Source organism: Grampus griseus (genome assembly GCF_964374135.1).
Source record: "Grampus griseus genome assembly, chromosome: 13".
Taxonomy (NCBI): Eukaryota; Metazoa; Chordata; class Mammalia; order Artiodactyla; family Delphinidae; genus Grampus; species Grampus griseus.
Genome location: NC_139007.1, coordinates 40,165,998 through 40,183,055, shown reverse-complemented (window position 1 = coordinate 40,183,055; position 17,058 = coordinate 40,165,998). Strand labels below are relative to the sequence as shown.

General features: G+C 38.5%; 1 protein-coding gene and 1 pseudogene across 2 annotated transcripts in view; one reads left to right on the top strand and one right to left on the bottom strand.

Moving 5' to 3' along the window:
- METTL24 (methyltransferase like 24) overlaps nucleotides 1-17,058 on the top strand; it is a gene marked incomplete at its 5' end in the record, with an annotated part of 111,162 nt that overhangs the window by 52,834 nt on the left and 41,270 nt on the right. The gene's annotated exons all lie outside the window — the stretch shown is intronic.
- On the bottom strand, nucleotides 4,197-5,820 carry LOC309831817 (small ribosomal subunit protein eS8-like; annotated as a pseudogene). The gene is made up of 2 exons: nucleotides 5,809-5,820; nucleotides 4,197-4,874 (listed from the first exon to the last, which is right to left on the bottom strand). The product of its transcript is annotated as a small ribosomal subunit protein eS8-like (transcript).

The window sequence follows — 17,058 nt, the reverse complement described above, 5'->3', positions numbered from 1 at the left end:
GTGATGCCTTTTACAACACTTTTCCTGAGACAGCAGAAATATTTACAGTGATACTTAAAAGGGATAAATGTTTTAAAGGATTTTTTATATTCTTAGGGCTATTATTTTATTGAAAACACTAATAATGACACTTAAAAATGATTAAGATGGTAATTTTATGTTACGTGCTTTTTACCATAATAAAAAAAAAATGGAGGAAAGAACCCCATAAATAGTGAAAGTGATCTGGCTCAGAATTGCCAAGTATGTATTTGTCGCTTAAAAAAGAGTCCCTTGCTGAAAATCGAAAAGATACTGGTATTCTTTCATAGAGATTTTTTGGGTGAATCCTTTAAAACAAAAACAACAAAATCTAAAGCCATTGGTGAGTGATTGCTTCCATTAGGAACATGCTTCTAGCTAGAAGCTACGTGGTGCCAGATAAAAGGAAACCTCATTTCTGGCCTGCAGCAGGCAAGGTCTGTTTTCATTTCTCTGCATGTGTACAGACCCTGGTAAATACGATGTAGCGTTCTGGCAGGGAAAACAAATGGGAAAAACACACTAAAAAATGTCAGTGTGTTTGCCTTGCCTCCTTCACTTATTTTTCCTGCAAGTGACCATAGAGACCAAAGGGGTTTTGTTGTTTTGTTTTCACTTCATGACTTTAAAATATCACATATAGTTTTGCGATGTTTTCCATTTTAAGGAGTTATTTTTCTTCTTCTCTTTAGCCATATGTACATTCCAGCAACTCAGGAAAAAATTGTAGGCAAAAATGAAAGGCAGAATTTTGAGATGGTGACAGTAAAATGCATGTGGCTTTCTTACTGCTTTTAAAACTCTTGGGTAATTTCAACTTCAAGCCGTAAATCAGAAAACCTTTCTAGAGCATCAAGTGAGAGCAGCTGTATCAGCAAAAGTGTGTGCACGAGAAGCCCAGTCTGTCAGGGAATAATATCACCTGGGTCCAGCATTATTTGGAATGATTAACTGTCTTCTCTTGGCTGAAGTGCTTGTTGCTGTAACTATGCATAAGAATTTTTCCAGAACATGACTAGAAATATCGAATCTGAGATTTCTGCTCATATTAATCATAATGGTTGCTTTCTTCTGAAGACTTTATTACACAGAGTATCCTAAATGATCCAGGCTGGTTAATGAGAAGTATTATTTTCAGTCATAACCATGCTGGAGATAATATGAATAACAGGACTGACTGCATTAGAGCTTACCTCTGTGAGCTCATTACTCTAGGTTTGAGGCATGGGTGCTCTTGTTGGTTTTTGGCATTGGGCAAGTCATTTAACCTTTCTGACGCTCAGTTTGACTGTCAGTAAAATGGGGATATTATGATACCACCTAAATGGATTGTTTCTGAGAATTGGGTCAGAGAACACAGTGTGAAAGCCTTCAGCAGAGTGCCTGGCGTCAATTTGTCATTTGATTGTAAATTCAAAGAATTTTTATTAACAATTTCAGTAAGTTTTTACTAAATTTTATAGAAATGTTTTCTTTTTTCTCTTTGTTTCCAGGGAAAATATATTGGCAATTTCTTTGGAAATTGCTAACTGCACCTAATTCTAGTCAAGAGTTTTTAATGAAAGTTTTGTGTGAAATTGAAGGGAATTGGTCGTTCAGACTTGGTCATAGAAGAACTGTTCTTGTTTGCCTCCTCAGGGCACTGAACAGCTTTGTGGTGATTGTATAGAAAGTAAATCCTGTGCTGTATAGAAGTGAAATAAGCTGCTGAGAGTTAATTCAGAGCAGATGTAGACCATGGGGGTTGGGGCAGCTGGTCAGGTGATGCAGGTGCAGCTGACTTCTTGCTTGTTCAGCCCTGGGGGCGCAGGTCCTCCCTCGCCCAGGACGTTGCCCCCGAGGCTGAGTGCCCGCTTGGACTCTGAAAGGAATGCCAGTTTCTGCTTTCCTGGGCAGCCAGCCCGCTATTAATTGCAAAACATCTGTTGTATGCTTGGTGCTGTGTTTAAGAGAATATGAGCTTTGAAATTAAACTACAAAAAGATTCCTTTTTCTTCTCGCTTATCGAGTTTGCAAATATAAACAACATGTTGATACTGCCCTACATTGAAATGCTTGTTGGGAATACTGTTCACACTTTGCTGCTGGAAATGGAAAATGATAAGATTCTTTCAGGAAGAACATCGGACCATGTGTATAAGTTATGTCACTTTTTATTTCTAGAAATCTTCTTTGCCTTAAATTCTGTTTTGTCTGCTGTTAGCTCTGCCGTACCAGCTTTTTTTTTTAGCGGGGGGGAAATACGTTTTATATTAAATGATATTCTAGAGTCCTTTATTTTTATATTTTTTGGATATAGTTTCAGTTTATGTGTAGCCTGCAAGAGTGACATATTAAGTATAGGCCTGGACTGTATTTTTAAATCCAATCTGAGAGTCTGTCTTTAAACAGGTGTGTTTAATTCACTTACCTTTATTGTGATTACTGGCATATTTGACAAATTTCAATTCTTTTAAATTGGGCTATTTTTTTAAAATTCGTCTTGGTTACCCTTAAATTTTAAATGTATATTATTAACTATAAAATTTTAAAACAACGTATCAAATTAGTCAGTATTTCTATATTCCTCCTAAACACAACAAGGATCCTAGCAACTTAACTACCCATTGAATATGAGCCCCGCATTGCTATTATCTGGAGTTTTAGTTTACCTCTTTAAAATTTTTATATTTTCTTTTGAAAAGATGTAAACATAAACGTTGGAAGAATAAGAATAATACAATGAACTCTCATATATTCATCACTGAAATTCATCAATTGTTAATATTTTGCCACACTTGCCCTCTCTCATTTGTACAAATACTACATTTGCATTTGACTGTTGTCTCTGCAGATTTTTAAAAAACTCAATGGAAAGGAATGGATGGATACTTCTATAATACATCTATGTATGTGAATTTAATCCATTTGTATTTATCGTGATTGCTGATATATTTGGATTAATTGCATCTTTGTTATATCAGTTGGCATCACGATTAATGTTGAAACAATGAAAATATCCTTATTAAAGTCGGGGAAAAATAAGGATACCTGTCATTATCATTAAAAAAAACTGGATTAGAGCTCTTTTAAAAAAAATCTTATTTTGAGATAATTATAGATTTGCATGCAGTTGTAAGAAATAATACAGAGATTCCATGTCCCTTTTCCCAATGGCAAACCTATAGTATGATATCACAGCCAGTATATTGACAATGATACAGTTCAGATACAGACCATTTCTAGTACTGTTGGGATCATGTTAACTTTTTTTTTTTTCTGCGGTTCTCGGGCCTCTCACTGTTATGGCCTCTCCCGTTGTGCAGCACAGGCTCCGGACGCACAGGCTCAGCGGCCATGGCTCACAGGCCCAGCCGCTCCGTGGCATGTGGGATCTTCCCGGACCGGGGCACGAACCCGTGTCCCCTGCATAGGCAGGCGGACTCCCAACCACTGCGCCACCAGGGAAGCCCCCATGTTACCTTTTTATAGCCACACCTACCTTCCTTTTCTCCACCTCTTTCCCTAGCCCCTGATAACCACTTATCTGTTTTCCATTTCTATAATTTTGTCATTTCAAGACTGTTATATAAACAAAATTGTACAGTGTATAGTCACGGTTATTTAACACAGTTCCTAAGATAATAGTTAACACAATTAGAAAAGAGAAAGAATCTTAGGGGTAAAATTTAGGAAGAAGGAGGTAAAAATTGTTATTATTATATGCATATGTATTATTATTATTGGAGCACTCATTATTGGTAGATAATATGATTGCATACTGGAAAACTCAAGAGAATCTAATGAAAAACTATCAAACAATAAGAGAATTTAAGGAACTGTTTGAGTGCAGTGTACAAAAATTAAAAACATACACTTTCATGAATAACCAGAATATATAAAGGCAGAGAAGACACCATTTACAAAAGCAACAAAAAAAAGATAAAAATAAACTTAAGACATGTGCAAGATCTATAAGAAGGAAACTTTATTTAAGAATTTAAAATAACACTTGAACAAATTCAAAAGCATAACATGTTCTTGGGTAGAAGGACTCATCATCATAATGATTTAATCTTTCTTATGTTAATTTATTCATTTAACATGATCCCAGTAAAATTGCTGGTAGAATCTTTTTTTTTTTTCAGAACAATAAACACATTCATTACACAAGCTAAGATAGGAGGGAGGAGGATTTATTTGATTTTCCAGGCCTTGATTTTCCTCAGATAGAATTCCAGCTCCTTTCCCTCTAGCACATAGCCGTCTACTCGGCCACACTGGCCTGGTCTTGAAGCGATGCATGCAAGAACCTTGCCCTGCTGGAACTGCTCCTCTAGAAGACTGCTGATTTTGGCATCCTTTTTCTTTCCATCATATTTCTTCTGAATTTTTTTGATTGTTTTTTGTTTAATATCTCTTCCTCCTCAGGAGTCATCTTGGCCCCCTTCTTGCAGCCCAGGGGCAGTGCATAGTGGGACTTGTGCCACTGTCCGTATGGTGTGCTGTCAATGAGCATGATGCAGTTCTTCACCAGGGTCTTGGTACAGAACAGTTCGTGGTTGGATGCATTGTAGACAACATCAGTTATCCTTGTCTTGCACGTACAACATTCCGAGCCCCAGAAGAAGTTCCCTACATCCAGCCTCAAGGCCTGGTACTTCCTGTTGCCTCCCCACCCACGGACTGTGTGTATGCAGTGGGGGGTCAACCTTGGTGTCAGTGGGGTGTCCCAGCACATACTTCTGCTTCTTGTGGTAGGGCTTTCTCTTGCCCCCAGTCTTGTGGCGCTTGTGCCAGTTGTCCCGAGAGATGCCAATCACTCGGTGCTGGCTAGAAAGAGCTGTCTTTACTCCTTTGTATATTCTTGCCTCCTTTGTCACAGATTAATTGACCATAAGTGTGTGGCTTTATTTCTGGGCTCTCTATCTTGTTCTATTGATCTATGTGTCTGTTTTTGTGCCAGTATCATACTGTTTTGATTACAGTAACTTTGTAGTATAGTCTGAAGTTGGGGAGTGTGATTCTTCCAGCTCTGTTCTTTCTCAAGATTGTTTTGGCTATTTGGGGTTTTGTGTCTCCATATATATTTAAAAATTTTATGTTTTATTTCTGTGAAAAATGTCTTTGGTATTTTGATAGGAATTGCATTGAATCTGTAGACTGCCTTGGGTAGTATGGCCATTTTAACAATATTGATTCTTCCAATCCAAGAACACAGCATATTTTTCCATCTGTTTGTGTCTTATAGTTTTTGGAGTACAGGTCTTTTGCCTCTTTAGGTAGTTTTATTCTTAGGTATTTTATTCTTTTTGCTACAATGGTATTGTTTCCTTAATTTCTCTTTCTGATACGTCACTGTTAGTGTATAGAAATGCAACTGATTTTTGTATATTAATTTTATGTCCTGCAGCTTTACTGAATTCACTGATGAACTTTAATAGTTTTCTGGTGGCATCTTTAGGATTTTCTACATATAGTATCATGTAACCTGCAAACAGTGACAGTTTTACTTCTTCCTTTCCAATTTGGAAGGAATTCCACTCCTGGTTATATTCGGGAAAAAACCCCACTAATTCAAAAAGATACATGCACCCCATTGTTCATAGCAGCATTATTTACAATTGCCAAGATAAGGAAGCAGTCTAAGTGTTCATCAACAGATGAATGGATAAAGAAGATATGTTATATATATTTATACACACACACACACACACACACACACACACACACACACACACACACACTGGAATACTACTTAGCCATAAGAACGAATGAAATTTTGCCATTTGCAGCAACATGGCTGACCTTGGAGGGCATTTTGCTAAGTGAAATAAATCAGACTGAGAAAGACAAATACTGTATGATATCACTTATATGTGGAAAATAAAAAATACAACAAACTAGAATATAGCAAAAATGAAACAGACTCAGAGATACAGAGAACAAACTAGTGATTACCAGTGGGTGGGAGGGGTGATATAAGGGTAGGGGAGTAGGAGGTACAACTACTGGGAGTAAGATAGGCTCAAGGATGTATTGTACAATGTGGGGAATATAACCAATATTTTGTAATAATTGTAAATGGAAAGTAACTTTAAAAATTGTGTAGGGGGTGACTGGTTCAAGATGACAGAGTAGAAGGATGTGCACTCACTCCTTCTTGCGAGAGCGCTGGAATCACAACTAATTGCTGAACAGTCATCGACAGGAAAACACTGGAACTCACCAAAAAAGATACCCTACATCCAAAGGCAGAGGAGAAGCCGCAATGAGATGGTAGGAGGGGTGCAATCACAATAAAATCAAATCCCATAACTGCTGGGTGGGTGACTCACAAACTGGAGAACAATTATACCACAGAAGTCCACCCACTGGTGTGAAGGTTCTGAGCCCTGTATCAGGCTTCCCAACCTGGGGGTCTGGCAAGGGGAGGAGGAATTCCCAGAGAATCAGACTTTGAAGGCTAGCACGATTTGATTGCAGGACCTTGACAGGTCTGGGGGAAACGGAGTCCACTCTTGGAGGGCACACACAAAGTAGTGTGCGCGTCAGGACCCACGGGGAAGGAGCAGTGACCCCATAGGACACTGAACCAGACTAACCTGCAGGTGTTGGAGGGTCTCCTGCAGAGGTGTGGGGGGGTGGCTGTGGCTCACTGTGGGAACAAGGACACTGGCAGCAGAAGTTCTGGGAAGTACTCCTTGGTGTGAGCCCTCCCAGAGTCTACCATTAGCCCCACCAAAGGGCCTGTATGCTCCAGTGCTGGTTTGCCTCAGGCCAAACAACCAACAGGGAGGGAACCCAGCCCCACCCATCAACAGACAAGCGGATTAAAGTTTTACTGAGCTCTGCCCAGCAGAGCAACACCCAGCTCTACCCACCACCAGTCCCTCCCATCAGGAAGCTTGCACAAGCCTCTTTGATAGCCTCATCCATCAGAGGGCAGACAGCAGAAGCAAGAAAAACTACAATCCTGCAGCCTGTGGAGCAAAAATCACATTCACAGAAAGACAAAATGTAAAGGCAGAGGACTGTGTACCAGAGGGAGGAACAAGATAAAACCCCAGAAAAACAACTAAATGAAGTGGAGATAGGCAACCTTCCAAAAAACAATTCAGAATAATGATAGTGAAGATGATCCAGGACCTTGGAAAAAAGAATGGAGGCAAAGATCGAGCAGATGCAGGAAATGTTTAACAAATACCTAGAAGAATTAAGGAACAAACACCTAGAAGAATTAAAGAACAAACAAACAGATGAACAATACAATAACTGAAGTGAAAAATACACTAGAAGGAATCAGTAGCAGAATAACTGAGGCAGAAGAACAGGTAAGTGACCTGGAAGACAGAATGGTGGAATTCACAGCTGCAGAATAGAATAAAGAAAAAGGAATGAAAAGAAATGAAGACAGCCTAAGAGACCTCTGGGACAACATTAAATGCACCAACATTCTCGTTATAGGGGTCCCAGAAGGAGAAGAGAGAGAGAAAGGATCCGAGAAAATATTTGCAGAGATTACAGTCGAAAACTTCCCTAACATGGGAAAGGAAATAGCCACCCAAGTCCGGGAAGCACAGAGAGTCCAAGGCAGGATAAACCCAAAGAGAAACATGCCGAGACACATAGTAATCAAATTGACAAAAATCAAAGACAAAGAAAAATTATTAAAAGTAACAAGGGAAAAATGACAAATAAAATACCAGGGAACTCCCGTAAGGTTAACAGCTGATTTCTCAGCAGAAACTCTGCAAGTCAGAAGGGAGTGGCACGATATATTTAAAGTGATGAAAGGGGGCTTCCCTGGTGGTGCAGTGGTTGAGAGTCCGCCTGCCGATGCAGGGGACACGGGTTCGTGCCTCGGTCCGGGAAGATCCCACATGCCGCGGAGCAGCTGGGCCCGTGAACCATGGCCGCTGGGTCTGCACGTCCAGAGCCTGTACTCCGCAACGGGAGAGGCCACAACAGTGAGAGGCCCTCATACTGCAAAAAAATAAAAATAAAAATAAAGTGATGAAAGGGAAGAACCTACAATCAAGATTACGCTACCAGGCAAGGACCTCATTCAGATTCGACAGAGAAATCAAAAGCTTTAGAGACACGCAAAAGCTAAGAGAATTCAGCACCACAAAAACATCTCTACAAGAAATGCTAAAGGAACTTCTCTACGTGGGAGGAGACACAAGAGAAGAAAAGGACCTACAAAAACAAACTGAAAACGATTAAGTAAATGGTAATAGGAACATACATATCGATAATTACCTTAAATGTGAATGGATTAAATGCTCCAACCAAAAGACACAGGCTTGCTGAATGGATACAAAAACAAGATCCATATATATGCTGTCTACAAGAGACCCACTTCAGATCTAGGGACACATACAGACTGAAAGTGAGGAGATGGAAAAAGATATTCCATGCAAATGGAGATCAAAAGAAAGCTGGAGTGGCAATACTCATGTCAGATAAAATAGACTTTAAAATAAAGAATGTTACAAGAGACAAGGAAGGACACTACATAATGATCAAGGGATCAACCCAAGAAGAAGATATAACAATTATAAATATATATGCACCCATCATAGGAGCACCTCAATACATAAGGCAAATGCTAACAGCTATAAAAGAGGAAATCAACAGAAACACAATAATAGTGGGGGACTTTAACACCTCACTTACACCAATGGACAGATCATCCAAACAGAAAATTAATAAGGAAACACAAGCTTTAAATGACACAATAGACCAGATTAATTGATATTTATAGGACATTCCATCCAAAAACAGCAGATTACCCTTTCTTCTCAAGTGCACATGGAACATTCTGCAGGATAGATCACATCTTGGGTCACAGATCAAGACTTGGTACATTTAAGAAAATTGAAATCATATGAAGCATCTTTTCTGACCACAACGCTATGAGATTAGAAATAAATTATAGGGAAAAAACATAAAAAACACAAACACATGCAGGCTAAACAATACGTTAGTAAATAACCAAGAGATCACTGAAGAAATCAAAGAGGAAATCAAAAAATACCTAGAGACAAATGACAACAAAACGTGACAATCCAAAACTTATGGGATGCAGCAAAAGCAGTGTTAGAGGGAAGTTTATAGCAATACAATCCTACTTCAAGAAACAAGAAAAATCTCAAACAATCTAACCTTACACCCAAAGGAACTAGAGAAAGAAGAACAAACAAAGCCAAAAGTTAGTAGAAGGAGAGAAATCATAAAGATAGAGCAGAGGGTCTTCCCTGGTGGCACAGTGGTTAAGAATCCACCTGCCAATGCAGAGGACACAGGTTCAAGCCCTGGTCTGGGAAGATCCCATGTGATGCAGAGCAACTAAGCATGTGTGCCACAACTACTGAGCCTGCGCTCTAGAGCCCGTGAGCCACAACTACTGAGCCCGTGTGCTACAGCTACTGAAGCCTGCATGCCTAGAGCCCATGCTCTGCAACAAGAGAAGCCACTGCAATGGGAAGCCTGCGCACTGCAACGAAGAGTAACCCCCACTAGCCACAACTAGAGAAAGCTCGCGCGCAGCAACAAAGACCCAATGCAGCCAAAAATAAATAAATAAATAAATTTAAAAAACAAGATCAGAGCATAAATAAATGAAAAAGGAACAAAGAAAACAATAGTAAAGATCAATAAAACTAAAAGCTGGTTCGTTGAGAAGATAAACAAAATTGATAAAACTTTAGCCAGACTCATCAAGAAAAAGAGGGAGAGGACTGAAATCAATAAAATTAGAAATGAAAAAGGAGAAATTACAGTGGACACCGCAGAAATACAAAGCATCCTAAGAGACAACTATAAGCAACTCTATGCCAATTAAATGGACAACCTGGAAAAAATGGACAAATCCTTAGAAAAGCGCAAGCTTCCAAGACTGAACCAGGAAGAAATAGAAAATATGAATAGAGTAATCACAAGTAATGAACTTGAAACTGTGATTAAAAATCTTCCAACAAACCAAAGTCCAGGACCAGATGGCTTCACACGTGAATTCAGTCAAACATTTAGAGAAGAGCTAACACCTATCCTTCTCAGACTCTTCCAAAAAATTGCAGAGGAAGGAACACTCCCAAACTCATTCTATGAGGCCACCATCAACTTGATACCAAAACCAGACAAAGATACTACAAAAAAAGAAAATTACAGACCAACATCACTGATGAATATAGATGCTAAAATCCTCAACAGAATACTAGCAAACAGAATCCTACAACACGTTAAAAGGATCTTACACCATGATCAAGTGGGATTTATCCCAGGGATGCAAGGATTCTTCAGTATATGCAAATCAATCAATATGATACACCATGTTAACAAATTGAAGAATAACCATATGATCATCTCAATAGATGCAGAAAAAGCTTTTGACAACATTCAACACCGATTTATGATGAAAACTCTCCAGAAAGTAGGCATAGTGGGAACCTACCTCAACATAATAAAGGCCATGTATGACACACCCACAGCAAACATCATTCTCATTGGTGAAAATCTGAAATCATTTCCTCTAAGATCAGGAACAAGACAAGGATGTCCAATCTCGCCACTATTATTCAACATAGTTTTGGAAGTCCTAGTCATGGCAACAGAGAAGAAAAAGTAATAAAAGGAACACAAATTGGAAAAGAAGAAGTCAAAACTGTCACTGTTTGCAGATGACATGATACTATATATAGATAATCCTAAAGATGCTACCAGAAAACTACTAGAGCTAATCAATGAATTTGGTAATGTTACAGGATACAAAATTAATGCACAGAAATCTGTTGCATTCCTATACACTAACAACAAAATATCAAAAAGAGTAATTAAGGAACAATCCCATTCACCATTGTAACAAAAAGAATAAAATATCTGGGAATAAACCTACCTAAGGAGGTAAAAGACCTGTACTCAGAAAACTATAAGACACTGATGAAAGAAATCAAAGATGACACAAACAGATGGAGAGATATATCATGTTCTTGGATTGGAAGAATCAATATTGTGATAGTGACTATACTACCCAAAGCAATCTACAGATTCAATGCAATCCCTATCAAATTACCAGTGGCATTTTTTACAGAACTAGAACAAAAAATCTTAAAATTTGTATGGAGACACAAATGACCCTGAATAGCCAAAGCAATCTTGACGGAAAAAAATGAAGCTGGAGGAATCAGACTCCCTGACTTCAGATTATACTCAAAGCTACAGTAATCAAGACAATATAGTACTGACACAAAAACAGAAATATAGATCAATGGAACAGGATAGAAAGCCCAGAGATAAACCCACGCACCTATGGTCAACTAGTCTATGACAAAGGAGGCAAGGATATACAATGGAGAAAAGACAGCCTCTTCAATAAGTGGTGCTGGGAAAACTGGACAGCTACATGTAAAAGAATGAAATTAGAATGATCCCTAACACCATACACAAAAATAAACTCAAAATGTATTAAAGACCTAAATGTAAGACTGGACACTATGTAACTCTTAGAGGGAAACATAGGAAGAACACTCTTTGACATAAATCACAGCAAGATCTTTTTTGACCCACCTCCTAGAGTAGTGGAAATAAAAACAAAAATAAACAAATGGGACCTAATGATACGTAAAACCTTTTGCACAGCAAAGGAAACTATAAACAAGACCAAAAGACAACCCTCAGAATGGGAGAAAATATTTGCAAACAAATCAACGGACAAAGGATTAATCTACAAAATATATAAACAGCTCATGCAGCTCAATATTAAGAAAACAAACAACCCAGTCAAACAATGGGCAGAGATCTAAATAGACATTTCTCCAAAGAAGACATACAGATGGCCAAGAAGCACATGAAAAGCTGCTCAACATCACTAATATTAGAGAAGTGCAAATCAAAAGCACAATGAGGTATCACCTCACACCGGTTAGAGTGGGCATCATCAGAAAATCTACAAACAACAAATGCTGGAGAGGGTGTGGAGAAAAGGGAACCCTCTTGTACTATTGGTGGGAATGTAAATTGATACAGCCACTATGAAGAACAGTATGGAGGTTCCCTAAAAAATTAAAAATAAAATTACCATATGACCCAGCAATCCCACTCCTGGGCATATACCCAGAGAAAACCATAATTCCAAAAGACACAGGCACCCCAATGTTCATTGCAGCACTATTTACAATAGCCAGGTCATGGAAGCAACCTAAATGCCCACCGACAGATGAATGGATAAAGAAGATGTGGTGCATATATACAATGGAATATTACTCAGCCGTAAAAAGGAATGAAATTGGATCATTTGTAGAGACGTGGATGGACCCAGAGACTGTCATACAGAATTAAGTAAGTCAGAAAGAGAAAAACAAATATTGTATATTAACACATATATGTGGAATCTAGAAAAATGGTACAGATGAACCAGTTTGCAAGGCAGAAAAAGAGACACAGATATAGAGAACAAATGTATGGACACCAAGGGGGGAATGGTGGTAGTGGTGGGATGAATTGGGAGATTGGGATTTACATATATACACTAATATGTATAAAATAGATAACTATTAAGAACCTGCTGTATAAAAAATAAATAAAATTAAATTTAAAAAATTATGTAAAAAATCCTGGAGTAAGGATGTCATAAAAGAAGGAATGATTAATTTGATTACATATAAATATAAAATTTCTACACAGTAAAAATACCAAAAGCAAAATTAAAAGGCAAATAAAAAACTGAAAAGTATTTACAACTCATTTCATAAGCAGAGAGCTAATTTCACTGGTATGTAAGAGCTTTAACAAATCAATAAGTAAAAGGTTAGCAACTTAACAGAAAATTTGATAAAGACTGAAAAAGTAGTTCACATAAAAGGAAATACAAATGGCTCATGAAAAAGTATTTAAACTTGCTCATAGTATGAGAAATGGAAATGAAACTACCCTTAGATACAATATTCTCAGGAATCAGATTATCAAAGATAAAGAGTGGCGTGAACATAAATTGGTACAGTCTTTATGCCAGGCCATTTGGCAATATCTGTTACACTGCAGATGCAAGTACCTTTTGATCCATCAATTCTACTTCTGTGAATTTGCCATACAGTCATACTCCCATATATGTGAACTGATATATGAACAAGGTTATTATTATTTGCCTCATTGTTTGTAATAGCAAAGGACAGGAAATAATCTACATGTTTACCATTGTGGAAGTGTTTAAGCAGATTATTTGACTTGTATTCAGAATACATGAAGAGCTGTACAACCAAAAATGAAACAACTCAACTAAAAAATAGGCAAAAGATTTGAACAAACATTTCACCAAAGAAGATATTACAGATGGCAAAGCACACATGAAAAGATACTCAATTTTGTTAATCAATAGGGAAATGAAAATTAAGGCCGCAATGCAATACCACTTCACAAACACCAAGATGGCTAAAATTAAAAAGATTGATGATACTAAGTGATGATAAGGATGTGAAGTAACTGGAACCGTCAAACATTTCTGGTGGGAAGGCAACTTCTTTGGAAACGAGTTTGGCAATTTCTTACTACGTTCTTACATTTACCAATTGACCCTGCAAACCCACTTCTAGGTATTTACCCAAGAATGTTGAAAACATATGTCCACACAAAGACTTGTACTTGAATGTTCATAACAGCTTTATTCATTATCACCCCAACTGGAAACAACCCCATTGTCCATCAACAGGTGAATGGTTAAGGAAGTTATGGTTTGAATATACCATATACAATATACCATACACCATTCCATCCATCTATGATGGAATAGCACTCAGCGGTAAAAAGGAACAAGTATAGTGATACATCAACATGAACAAATCTCACAGACCTCATATTGAATGAGGGAAGTGAGACACGAAAGATTACATGTTGTATGATTCTCTTCAGTGAAGAAGAAAAACTATCCTATAGTGATAGAAATCAGACCAGTGGTTGCCTGAAGCATGTGGTGGTAGAATGGAGGAGATTTACTGAAACGGTCACAAGGGAATGTTCTGGGGTGTTGGTGGTTACATGGGTGTATACGTATGTCAAAACTCATCAACCTGTATACTTAAAATATGAATTTTGTTGTATATAAATTATATCTCAAAGACAAATTGCAGAAGAATGTATGTAGATTTTTATCATTCACATACTTGTTTTTATACATATAGGATCTCTCTGAAAATATATACAAGAAACTGGTGATACTAGTTGACTCCAGGGAGGAGAACTGAATGGATGGGGAAGGGACTCTACTTTCTATATCTTTTAATTTTACACCTTGTGAATATTTGAAAAATTAAAATATTTTCAATGCTTCTCCTCCAATTTCCTTTATTCTCTACTTCTGGTGTTCCCTTTAGATGTCTTTTGGAACCTCTCAGTCTTGAGAGGTTCCTCCTTGTCTCTCAATTGCTTTTTCATATTTTAAAATCTCAGTCACTGGCCTACTTCTGGGTGAATTCTTCCGTGCTGGCTTCCAGTTCTTTAATTTTCTTTTTAACTATGTCCAGTCTAGAGTTCATACCCTTTGTTGATACTTTTAAGAATTATAATTATTGTATTTTTCACTTCCAAGATTTTTAATTGGTGTTTTGCCTGTCCGTCCGTTCTTTTTTAGTTCTGCATGTTTTTATTTCAAAGTGTATTGCCACTACTTCCGTCTTTGTGAAAGTAAATATTATTCTTACTGATTGCTCTGAGTGCCCTAAACATACTTGTTTTAAACTTTTGTCAGACTGTTCAACAAAATTAATTTAATCTCGGAATGAAGTAATGTTCCAGTTATTGGCTTTGGTTGGCTGTTTCTCATCATTTAATTTCTGTGTGTATTTTCGAGTTTCATTTGTTAGTTCATTTTCAGTGGAAGGTTTTTGGTTTGGTTTTGCTTTTTTCTTTCGTTTTTGGTTCCACCCTTCTCTGCCTAGTGATTTTATAATAGCCTTCAGGTCTGGTCTTTTGTAAGCATTTGGGGACTCCTGCTTCTTCCAGTGATACTGGGAATATTCAGTTACTGAACCATCTGGGGTCTGGCTTATTTGCTGTCTGCAGGGGTGAGTCTCTCTCACCTCCCTAGGCCAATGACTGGTTTTAAGCCATAGCCGCATCAGTGGTTGTCAGCAGTTTATTTTGAGCTCCTTTCTGGATCCAGGGTACTCCATTACAGACTTTGGTGTTAATCAGTGAATGTGGCCCAGCTGCTCTCTCATGGGAGCACTTTTAGTTCCTGTTCTCTGCAGGAGATGCACCCCCAGGACCACTGCTATACCTGCTTTATGTCGAGAACCCAGCATGTCCTGGCTTCAGTCTTGCTCACTGCACTATGTTCTGGTCCATGGAGATGTTCATCTTGTTTTTGAGCCCTGCTTTGATCTTTTTGTCCCCTCCCTCATCATTCTCTTTTTCACTTTGTGTTTGGTACAATGGGGAGGATGTGCATCTTTCCTTCATACTTTTCTTTAAATTGATTCACCTTTCTTCCTTAGAATTATTTGCAGAAATAATATCCATGGACTCATGAGTCAACTGTCCTGGCTGTTCTCCAATATACATTAAAAATACCTTATGTGAAAGATTTTGAAATCCTTATTTATCTTGCCCTAAATCATATTCTTTACCAATATTTCTCATATTTGCTGTGTATGTGAACCACCTGGGGAATCTAATGAAAATGTAGATGTTGATTTAGGAGGTTCAGCGTGGGGCCCGAGACTCTGCATTTCTAGCAAGCTTCCAGGCAATGCTGATGTTTCTGGTTGGGGACCATACAATGACTAGCAGCTAGGTGTGTACCACAGTCTGAGAAGCATAGGAGCAGAGGATATTAATAGTAATTGTCAGTGCTGGGACCTGAACTTAAGTGGTGTCACCCAGAGGCCCAGCACTGGGCCACTTTGTGTTCTCCTGATGTCCTCTGCCTCTAGCCTGAGTCCTTACCAAAGGTGGAGCAAGGCACAGATGCTGTGCTGTGCTTCAGGTCATTTTTCTATTCATGTGCCAGCCTGTTGCACCAGCTTTGTGTACTAGACTTGCTGTTTTTCTGGGACATTTTTTTTTCTCAGGAGGAAAACTCCTTTATAAAAATATCCCCTGGTCATCTGCCACACCAGTGCAAGGCCCAGACATGCCTGAGTCCTGGATGACTAATGGCTTTACCCTGTAGCTGGACCTCTGCTTCGCAGATGTGTGCTTCCAACTAAACTGCGTGTGCCTCAAGACCAGAGACTCTTTATCGTATGGAGTCACATCCTGACTACCCAGTGAGGAGCTCAGGAAATACATGCTTGTCCACCTGACTTTGTCCCTGGTACCTTTCTAAATAAAACGTGCAGGGTATCAAAGTTTGAATACTTCACCTTTTCCTACAACCTACCGTGGAATTAATCAGCAGCAGCATGAGCATCCAGAGGCCTTAGTCACTGGTATTTCAGAAGAACATTTGGGTAGAAAACTGCATGAAAACAAGATATGCTGTGATAAAGGTAGAAGTCCAGGTGATTCTTTTAGGGCCCAGTGGAATCTTCTATTTAGACTTGTTTATATTCCTTTTTCAAAGAGAGGTATGTATCTTTCTGTATATTTGAAGGCAACTTCATCTCACAGAATTGCTATTTAATCATGATGGTGCTGTGTTTCTGTGAAATAAGCCAGTGGCAATTTAAGAGTCATGAGTCATTCACGGTACTGAATTGTAATTTGAAATACAGAGACATCTTTCTGTCTCCATCAATCTGCAGTGGACCCTAAGGACAAGCCATCTTGAGAACATGAGTCAAGCACTTGTGCACTCAACATTTAGGAAATGAGTTTTGGCTTTTTTTACCCTGTTCACGCATCAGTAATGGTGAGATTTGCTGTGAAACAAAAAGGCTTGGCTCTTCTTAATAATTTTCAAACCGTTCAGTGCCTCTGCATTGAGCTACAGTTTTTGTTTCCTTAGATGTGTCCTCCCCTTGGTTTTCCATGGCCAAAAGCCATGACCGGAAAGGTTGTGTGTGAACAGTGCCCTGGAATCCAGAGACCCACTCCCACCTGTACAACCAAGCGCTTCTC